This window comes from Salvia hispanica, chromosome 5, assembly GCF_023119035.1.
Source record: "Salvia hispanica cultivar TCC Black 2014 chromosome 5, UniMelb_Shisp_WGS_1.0, whole genome shotgun sequence".
NCBI lineage: Eukaryota > Viridiplantae > Streptophyta > Magnoliopsida > Lamiales > Lamiaceae > Salvia > Salvia hispanica.
The window spans coordinates 21,744,047-21,755,092 of NC_062969.1; positions in this window are offsets into that span (position 1 = coordinate 21,744,047).

Here is an 11,046-nt window from a genome sequence, read left to right on the forward strand (position 1 = left end):
TTGTTGAATTAAGGTGTTTATAATAGGTTTTCACTCATATAGTCATCAATTAGATGAAGTAATGAGTTTGTCGGAGTTTTGAAGTAAAAACAGGTCAAAACGGAGCAAAATGGAGCAAATGGCTGATTCCAGAGAAGAAACCCGACCGGGTGTTTTCCATTCTCGGAAAACCCGGTCGGGTGTTTCGTGCAACTAGCGGGTTCCAGAGAGAAAACCCGGTCGGGTGTTTTGCCACCTGCAAATCACCCGGTCGGGTGTTTTTGACAGCTTCAAATATAAAAGGGGTTCTCACTCATTTTCGAACCCCAACTTTCCCCACGGCAAATTGAGAGAAAAATCGAGAGATACAAGAGGATTGAAGGCAAGGAGGCTTCCATCTTCAAGTGATTGAAGAAGAAAGATTCTCCCCAACATCAAGTCCACCTTAGGGAGTTCTATTACCTTTTCTTACTATGTTTTCCTTTGATGTTTTTGTATTTTCCTTTGTCTTAGCTTCCACTATGAGTGACTAAGTCTTTATTAGGGATATTGGTGAAGTTTGTATGGGATCCATGGGTTAAACCTTGTTTTATGCTTATCTATATCTTTTGTGGTGGTTTTGTTGGTTGTTGTGTTTGTTTCATTGTCTAATTGATTAGCTACCAATTGGATAGGTTTTGTTCTAATTATTGCCATTGAGAGATGCTTGATTAGATTGTTAAATAACCAACAACTCCATGCGTTGTATGTGCTCGAGAGAGGCATAGCTAGAGAGAGGGCTTGGGTCCGTAGGTTTTAGGAGTCGGTTTCGAAGTGTAGGGAGGAGACTCCGACATTAGAAGCCGATCAACGCGTTAGGTGCACCCGAGAGGGGGTCTAACCAATTAACCCAACCTTCCTAGCCACACATAAGACCATTTAGATGAGCATGATCCCTAGGTGAACACCCGTGATCCATACCAACGGATCCATATCCCTACCTTCCCAATTTGAGTGAATTCTACCCTTTATTTGCTTTATTTTCCTAATTTGCTATTTGTTTGCTTGTTCTTCGATCTTAGTTAAGAAAAATCCAAAAAAACCCCTTCTATTAGTCTAGATAGTGTTCAAAGTTGCATCGTAGTACTCAAGCCGGCATTTAGTCTTCGAGGATCGATAATTTCAACTTGCCACGTGCTTCATACTCCATACACTTGTGGGTGACATATTTATTGCATATTTAGCATGAGTCACTGTCCTAAGAAAAATAGTCTCATTTTATAATTTTGGGATGTCCATTAAAAAAGTATTTCATTTTTAAAATAAAAAGTTTCTCTTACATACTTTTTCTACTTTCTCCTATTTTTCATAGTTTATCTATATTTTCTCCATATTTTTCTTACTTATGTAGCTACATTTTCTCCTTCTTTCTTACTTTACTAATTTATTATTAAAACCCGTGACGTCCATAGTTAAAATTATATTTTTGTGGACAGATGGAGTAATTGACATCCGGATAAAAATAAAAAAGAGCAATACTAAACAACTATAATGTGGATATTACTTTAGGGTGATTAGTGGAATTTCGGATATTAGATAAGCCAGAAAATATTAACCTGGACATTTTATTATTGATTCACTTTAATATTAACAAATACTTAACATTTATTAGTGAATCCCTTTAATTTATTTTAAATTAAAAATATCAATTTGATTAGCGTGCACTCCGCACTTCCATACTTATATGATGTATCATTATGATAATACTGATCAATCAAGTTAACCCAATTATACTAAAATGTCCAACAATCCTCCCCTATTTTAGTGCAATTCTTGATCAACTAAAACAAGTCATCTCAAACATTCAAACTATTGCATAAATGAAATATCGTAACGATTGAATTCCACCTTAGTACATTACACATTTCAAATATTCGAATACCCCGGGTGTCTCTAAGGATTGAACCCTGGGAACTCACTTGAATACACGAAGATAATGTACACAAAAGTTTACATACGAATATGTTCTATATTGACACTATTTACTAGCCTATGTCCTTATCCTTTATAAACATGTCGAAACCAAGTCTCAGCTTCTTGAAGCGGCTAAACTTCATGCTTATATAGGTAGCTCCTTTATTCTTGCACCTACATTTGCAATTTTTCAAAAGAACTATTAAGAATATATAATACATTCAACCTCCTTAACTTGTAGGTCCGAACACATACCTTGGACGATTTTCAAATGTGTTCCAATCTCCAAATATTAAGTCTTCCACATTGAATTCTGCATCTAGTGTCATACTACATTGGAATTGGGTATCTTAATATCAGAGACTTGTAGTGGACTTTAATCCCATCCCTATAGCCGATTTGTGCACAAGATCTCTACTTAACCCTTTGGTTAAATGATCGGCTAAGTTATCATGAGTTCTCACAAACTCCACGGATATCACACCTAAGTGTCTTGACTTTCCATTATACACTTGACTATATGCCTTAGCCAAGGTAGCTGCACTATCACATCTGATAGATATAGGTGATATCGGTTTAGGCCACAATGGAATTTCATATATTAAATTTCTTAGCCATTCAGCCTCTTTACCAGCTGCTGCTAATGCCACAAACTCCGATTCCATTGTTGAATTCGTGATACAAGTTTGTTTCTTTGATGCCCAACATATAGCACCACCTCCAAGACGGAATACCAAACCACTTGTGGAAGAATGATCTTCCATATTGGTAATCCAACTTGTATCCGAATAACCTTCAAGAAGAGAAGGAAATACAGAATAAGTCAACCTATAATCCATGGTTCCTTTTAAGTATTTAAATACTCGATTCATTGCTTGCCAATGGATTAAACTTGGATTATGAGTATATCGACTCAATTTTCCAACTGCAAAGGCTATATCGGGTCTAGTACTAATCATAGCATACATTAGTGATCCAATAGCCTTTGAATATTCAAGCTGATTCACAGCAACTCCTTTATTAGGCACGAGTTTTGCACTAGGATCAAAAGGAGTCTTAACTGAAGAACAATCTTTGAAGTTAAACTTTTCCAACACCTTCTCAATATAATGTGATTGAGAAATGGAAATTCCTCGTTCTCCATGTGTGATCTTAATTCCAAGAATCACATCAGCCTTCCCCATGTCTTTTATCTCAAACTTAGATGACAAAAATTCTTTTGTTTTATCAACTTGATCTTGGTCAGTACCAAAGATCAACATGTCATCCACATATAGGCAAATGATAACCCCTTTACCGGTAGCATCAAACTTGCTATATACACACTTGTCTGCTTGGTTTAATACAAAACCATTCGACAAAACCACGTCATCAAACTTCTGATGCCATTACTTGGGGGCTTGCTTTAGTCAATAAAGATATTTTACCAACTTACAAACCTTATGTTCATTACTAGGCATGACAAAGCCTTCTGGTTGTTTGATATAAATCTCTTCATTTAATTCACCATTCAAGAAGGCAGTCTTAACATCCATTTGGTGAATTACAAGATTATATATAGCAGCAAGTGCTAACAATAATCTAATTGTGGAAATCCTAGCAACAGGAGCATAGGTGTCAAAATAGTCAATTCCTTCCTTTTGTCTAAAGCCTTGGATAACCAATCTAGCTTTATATTTGTCTATGCTTCCATCCACCTTCATCTTCGTTTTGAAGATCCATTTACTATTCAAAGCTATACAACCAGGTGGTAAATCAGTTAGTTTCCAAGTACCATTTTGGATTATAGAATCCATCTCTTCTTGGATTGCCTCTTTCTAAAATGCAGAATCCCTCGAAGCCATAGCTTCTTTGTAGGTCCTTGGATCATCACCAATAGTAAAGCAATATTGGTATTGAAAATTAATTTCATTTCTTGATCCTTCTAGTAAGTACAATTAGAAATCATTTCCAAAAGACTTAGCTTTTCTTGCTCTACCACTTCTCCTAGCATTAGGAGGTGTCGATCACTGTTTCAGTTACACCAGAGTTACTAGACCTTGCAATCATGTCTCCTGGTTTAGATATAGACGTGAATCTATCCTCATTGCCAAAATCAGCATCCCTTGACTCAATAATAGAGTGCACGGATACATAGTCATTGGGTTCTATGAGATAACTCAGTTTTGGTGGTTTCTTATTCCAAAGTTGGTATTAAACTCATTTTCGACATCTCTTTCAATCTCTTGTAATGTACATGTCCAAGTCTAGCATGCCACAATTCTGATTTACTAGCATGATTACTTAAAGTAGTAGAAGTCATGCAAACAGAATTATTAATAAAAGAAACATCTAAATTCAACCTAAACATGCCACATAGATAACCGAATCCAATAAAAGTACCATGCCTTGACAGAATGTATTGTCACTTTCTAACACTTGTTTATAACCACAATTATTCAACACAATGCCAGAAACTAAATTCTTACGAATACTAGGTACATATAAAACGTTTTCTAACACTAAGGAATTTCCAGAAGTAAATACTAGGCTAACAGATCCTATTCCTTTGATTGGTTCAGTTGCAACGTTGCCCATCTTCAAGGAAGATCTATCTTCAATTGGTTTAAAATCCTTGAACCATTGACGATCCTTGCATACATGACATGTTGCACCCGAATCAATCCACCATGAGAGATCATCATCCTGCACATAAAATGCTTCAGAGATTATTGATGCATAATAATTCTCAACAGAATGATCATTAGGTACAGAAAACGAACCTGATTGCTTTTCAGGATCCTTGGATCCACTTGAACCAGCCTCGTTTTTCCATTTTCCTCCACCCTTTCCAGACATACAATCCTTCTTGAAGTGCCCGGATTTGCCATACTTCCAGCAAGCCAGTTTAGGCTTCTTATTCCCATCCTTACTGTTAATCCCTTGAAACTTACGTTTCTCTTTACCAGCCTTTGAGGATTCACCCTCTTTCACCATGTTAACAGAAGAACCAACCATGTTTTTAGCATTAACAACAGAACTTTTTTCCATATCACGTATGGACTGTTCAATTTGGAAATTACTTCCAAGTTCGACCAAGTTCAACTCTTTCTTCTTGTGTTTCAGATTATTTTTAAAATCCTTCCAAGAAGGTGGCAGTTTATCAATAATGCTAGAGACAGAAATGGATTCATCCATTTTCATATCATATTGGGAAAACTGTCCCAATATACTCAACAATTCGTTATATTGTTCCATGACAGGCCTCGAATCAACCATTTTATAGTTAATAAAGTTACCAACGAGAAATTTCTTGCTAGAGGCATCTTCTGCCATATATTTGGCTTCGAGAGAATCCCAAAATTCCTTAGCAGACTCAACATTTTGATACACATCAAATTGAGAATCAGACATACCATTTAAGATGTGACCACAACATATGTAGTCATCGTTCTCCCACTTCATCCGCCTCCTCGTCTGTTCCAGAGTTTCATTTTCAACAGCCTCGGGTATGGAAGTACTCAGAACGTACACGACCTTGAGATTCGTCAGAATGAAATGCATCTTCTTTTGCCAGCGTCTGAAATCTTGGCCAGCAAATTTATCCAACTTCGTGAAACCTTTCGTTCCTTCCTTCATCGTTCCCGTGTTCGACATTTTCTATTGATTTTGATCTTTGTTAGGGAGATTTTGAATATAGAACAATAACGGATAATCTGAATGTCGTGATAAATCACTTTCAGATCAAATCAATTTCGGTGGTTCAACCAAAATATTTGATCGGATACAATTCAGAGAAATCAGAGCTTTCTGTATGTTGATATTCGAGAGATACTAGAACCAAAAGAATCGATCAGATTAAGAAGAAGACGAACCAGTGTATATGTTGCTGAACCAGTGCATATGTTGGGGAAAAACCTTTGACTTTCAGAAATTACATTTTCGGATGAATTTCTTATACAACTCGACCCCAGCCAGGGGCTCTGCCCCTTGGACCCCGCCAGGGGCTGTGGCCCCTTGGACCCTGCTACCCGGGGACGCTGCCCCCCGAACCCCCGTCCATCATAATGAATTCAAATAAGTGTGCATTCCGCACTTCCATACTTATATGATGTATCATTATGATAATACTGATCAATCAAGTTAACCCAATTACACTAAAATATCCAACATACTCTCCATAGGGTGCAAACGCCACGTCTCGGCTGTTGTAGAAAAGCCGGCTAGGGATGTTGAGTTGGGGCCTGTTTGAGAAGATCAGGTCCTGGTTTTTCATGATCTCACGAGTCGCCTTAGCCGAGGAGGCGATGAGAACAGGAACCTTGCTGAAGTGGAGCAGCATGAGGAGGCCGTAGCGGCGGGAGAGTGACTGGAGGGATCTGTGGGGGAGTGGGCCCAGCTGGTGGTGGTTTCCGAGGAGCGGGAACTTTGGTGGAGAAGGTGGCAGCCTTCCTCAGGGCTTTAGAGAGTTGCTGCGGTGCCATTTGTGGAGGAAGAAGAGGAAGATGGATGCGGAGAGTAGCACAACCAAGAAAAGTGAGAGAGTAACCATTTTTGGTTAGGAGAGACTGATGTGTAAGGAGAAAGGGTTTCCCAGATGCCTTAAATAATAATTTGATGAGAAAGTCACTGAGAATAATAATTTCGTTAGAGAGTGCATTGAATATATTGATAAGTCGTATGTAACCCTTGGTTACTGTTTGGTATGTCGTGAATTTCATGTATTATACGCAAAGAAGTTGCTTAATTGTGCAAGATAAGGAGGTCCAAGTCAGTAGGAGACGGTTCGGGCAACTCAAGTGAAAAGAGCGCTAGAAGGGTGCAATATTGACCAGGATGCATGCTAGAGAAAAGGCTTGGGATGAAGAAGAAGGATTGCTGGGATGATCAACCATAAACAAGGGCAAGAGAGTCATTTCGTGAAGGAAGTCTACCCTAAAAGTAAGGGCAAGCCTCCTTATAAAAGAAGCCACTTGGAGAGAGAGGAGTTCTGAGTTCGTAGTCCAACCACTACACTTGTTAGAATTTTCTCAAAAAAGATCAGTTCCTTCAGCATTGTCCACATTCTTCTCATTCCTCGCCACAGCCATGGTCACCTGAAGTTCTAGACAGCCACCGAAGAGTCATCATCCACCGTTCCAGCCAGTTTGTCTCGTAGTAGTAGCAGTTTCATCATCCGGAGTGGCAAAAACAATCTTTAATCGCTTTCTTAATTTAATCTTTACTTGCTTTCTTCGTTGGATCTGTTGCAAACTTAAATCTTGTTGCCTTTTGAATTATTTCGTTAAGATCCAAACGTTTTAGTTATGAAGTTTGTTTTACGCATCTCTCTTTGGTTTGAATCTCCTTCATTCTGTCTAGGAAAATTAGATCTAGTTATCGCGTTTATTTTCTAAGTTTTTACGCATGTCTTCGTTTGAGTAGACTGGATCTGGAGTTTGTTAATTGGAATTTCAAGTTCATGTCTCAGTTTAAGTTTTCGTGCATGAGTTTCTCTTTTTGCGTTGCCGTTACCACCTTGAATGTTAGCCAGTAGGAATAATCTGGAGTTATTAGCTGTTAATCTTCAAGTTTAAGCTTTTTAATTGATGGATCTTATGTTTGAAGTTGTGAATCTGAGTTTATCCATGGAGTTTGTGTTCATATAATTTCTGTGCATACTTGTTGAAGAAGAAAACATCACAATCCACTTTTTCTAGGACCACTTTTGCTTTTAGTTACTTTTTTCTTTTGTCCTTTACTTTAAGTTTCTACCTTCCAGACCTGTCAGAGTTTCCACCCAGCCAACACATATTTCATGCTGTTCTAAATTTCCTTATTTAATTACTGTCTACTTTCCACATGTCCCTGAGACACCTTGTCCCCTATTTTCACGTACACAACCACATGTCGGTCACTTTCACGTCTACTAGTCACTAGAGTACCATCTTTAATTTCACGCCTAGTTTTAAACTCAACCCCAAAAGCGTAGTAGCTAACCAAAACCTTCCAGATTATCACTACAATTATCCGAACGTGTCCATCTCTGTGCGATTCGACCCTTATCACTCGGATTTTGCACTGTTTTAAGGCCATTATTTGGTCCATTTTTTATGTCAAAGTCACTCTACATGTCCATTAATTACATATTTTATACATTTTTGTATTTTGACGTGTTTTGTCACTTAAAAGTTGGAAGCCTTCTACATGATATTCACTTTATTACTAATAGAGGAAAATAACATGATAGATGACAAATTCATTAAAGCTACATCTTTCCTATGTCTTAGTTCAATCGAACAGAAGACTAGCAATGGAATGAGGGAAGAGCTGAATTGTCATCAATGTCTGCTGAAAGCAAGAAAGGCAAGATAAATTAGGTGAAAAGGAAAATTGAAGATGCATTGTAAGTCGGATTGACCTCTTCTAAAGAAGGACAATGACTTAGATAACAATGCAACTTCTAAAGGAGAGATCTTAATCCAGTTGGGCAGTTGTTGTAGTGGGAGCTTTTTATTTATGCTCACTTAATTGTTTTGTTTTGATGTTAGAGTTTTGTTTTATTGGTACAGTTTAGTTTAGAAAGAATTCAGTTTCAGTTTCTAAACTTGTTTATGATTAAGCGATGTTCGATGTCATTTTATAATGCGTGCATTATTAAGAAATGTGATTCGAATATCTATCATAGTACCATAGAAAAACAAATTATACATCATAGTATCTAAACAATATAAATGCAACAAGATTGAGTTTCGAACAACCGTTCAACTTCTTATACAATGAATGATAAAGTATTTATGGCACTTAGACATAAGGCCAAGAAAGTGCTTAGTAATTGTTCAAACTAATTTTGTCTAACTCAAGTGACTATCGAGAGTTTAACAACTTACTTGTTAAATAGCTTGAAAGTCAAGTAAGTCTGGTTGATGCACTATAAGTAAGGATCCTTTAGTGGTTCAAGGGATTCAGAATACTTATAGAGATGCAACATAGAGAGACTAGCAAGTCTCAATGGTCTACACCATGGGAGATGAGCAATGAGTTAAGATCAGTAGTGGGAGTTAAATCCTAGTTGACTACTCCAAGCATTCTTCTAAAGAATGAGATAGTCATATAAGAAGATATCGAAGTCTCTCTAAGACAAGTTCGATCAGGGAACAGTTTCACTCAATAACACCTTATCATTGATGGGATATACGTTGGAAACAACGAGTTATATCTTAAAGAAACTACCATAACATCAGTACCTTCTACAACACACGAGTTGTGGACTAGAGGTAAGTCTAGTCCAGCACATCTCAAGGTGTGGAGTTATTCCACAACATGCTTTGGTAAAGGTATCCAAGTAATTGGAGTTGTGTACTGAGGTATGTTTTCAGATTGTCCCAATGGATAGAAAAGGTATAGGTTCTATAATATTCACGGCAAGATAGGTTTTTGTTTACACGAATACTAGATTCTTTGGTGAAGATTATGAGAAGAACTACAAGCCTAACAAGCATGATAATTCTTAAGATAATGAGAATATCTATTTTCCATCTTAACCAAGAATTCATACCATTAGATACTTATGCACTTAGAAAATCAACATTTGTACCTAAGATTATAAGAGTCATGTCGTAGTGGGAGCGTTCTTGCAAACATAACAAGTTTATGGATCTAAGAGTCTTTAGACTCAGTTTTAGATCGACTTGAATCTAATCCCTGTAACTACAAGGACGCATTGACTCATTCAGATAATCATTCTTGATAAGATGATAGATTCTGAATAATAATCTAAGATTGACAAGAATGTTTGCAAGACTTGCGATACTACCCATAGACTATTTGAGCCAATGGGAGCTAGTGGATCGACTAGTGTAAACATAGATCTTAAAAGACTAGAATAATGGCTAAAGGGTTACACCTAGAGAGAATCAATATCTTGCTTGCCATTCTACCATAGTCGATCTGTATATTTTCTATTGTAGCCTACATAAATTAGGATGCATGCATTTTGATTGTCAAGACAGCTTTCTTTAGTATAAGTCTTGAGGAGATCATCTGCATGGAACATCTTAATGGTTATGTAGACCTTTATGGTCTTAGGCAAGTATCTAAACCATAGAATATGTGTTTCATTAATTTTGTCAAATGTTTTTAATTTGACAAGTGCCCTTAAACAGAGATACAAGTACCAGAAAGTTGAACGTGCACTATATATGGTATTCTTGGTACTCTACGATGATGACATCTATAAAAGGTGATAAACAACTCAGAGGGTTATCTAGCGCAGCAAACTGGTCGTCTACCCAGTTTAAGGATGATGGATTTAAGATAAACTAGTTACATTCTAAGCATCTAAGCCATTAGATTTCTAGAAAAGGAATGTTAAGTTTTTTTAAAGAAATCCTACGTCTATATCATACTTAGACACCTTTAGCATTGAAAATTTCACGAAAAGGTTTTACTTCTCTTGATGGAATTATCTTGTCTCTAGTCAAGTGTTTTTCGACACTGAATGAGATCAAGAAGAATGAGACAAGTTCTGTAATTGGAAGTCTCATGTATGATATGATGTATATTAAGTTAGATATTAGCTTTGCCGTTGGCATAGAAGCTTGATAGCATTTTAACCATGACCAAGGACATTGGATTCGGTTGAAGAAGACTAAACAGTATCTAGTTTACCAGGCATCCATGTTATGTTCTTTAGGCTACATCGACTCGATTTTATAATTGATCGGTGATTGAGTTATGCTCTGAATATGTGTTCACTTTAGGAGTTGAAAACTGAGTCATGAAGGAGTGTGATCAAATCATAGACTCTATCATGAAAATTACAAGTGTGGTTTCATCAGAAACTGCTAAGGTAGTAGTTCATCTCATTACCTTCCTAATAGCTTTGACCATGATTCCGAGTATGCCTATGAGTATTATATTTTATTATGGTTACTCTAGTCATGTGTCTAACTCAAGGGAAACACGATCTGATAAGGCTAAGCAATCACATAGAGAGGAAGTATGAAATTAATTATGGATTTAAGTGCACAGCGAGACATTATGGTTACTTATACATGAGGTGAAAAGTATGGTAGTTCGATGTATCATGGTCCGAGACCTGCTTAGAGTATAAGTGAGAGAGTTTTGGCAGGAGATTGTTAGGATCGGTATACT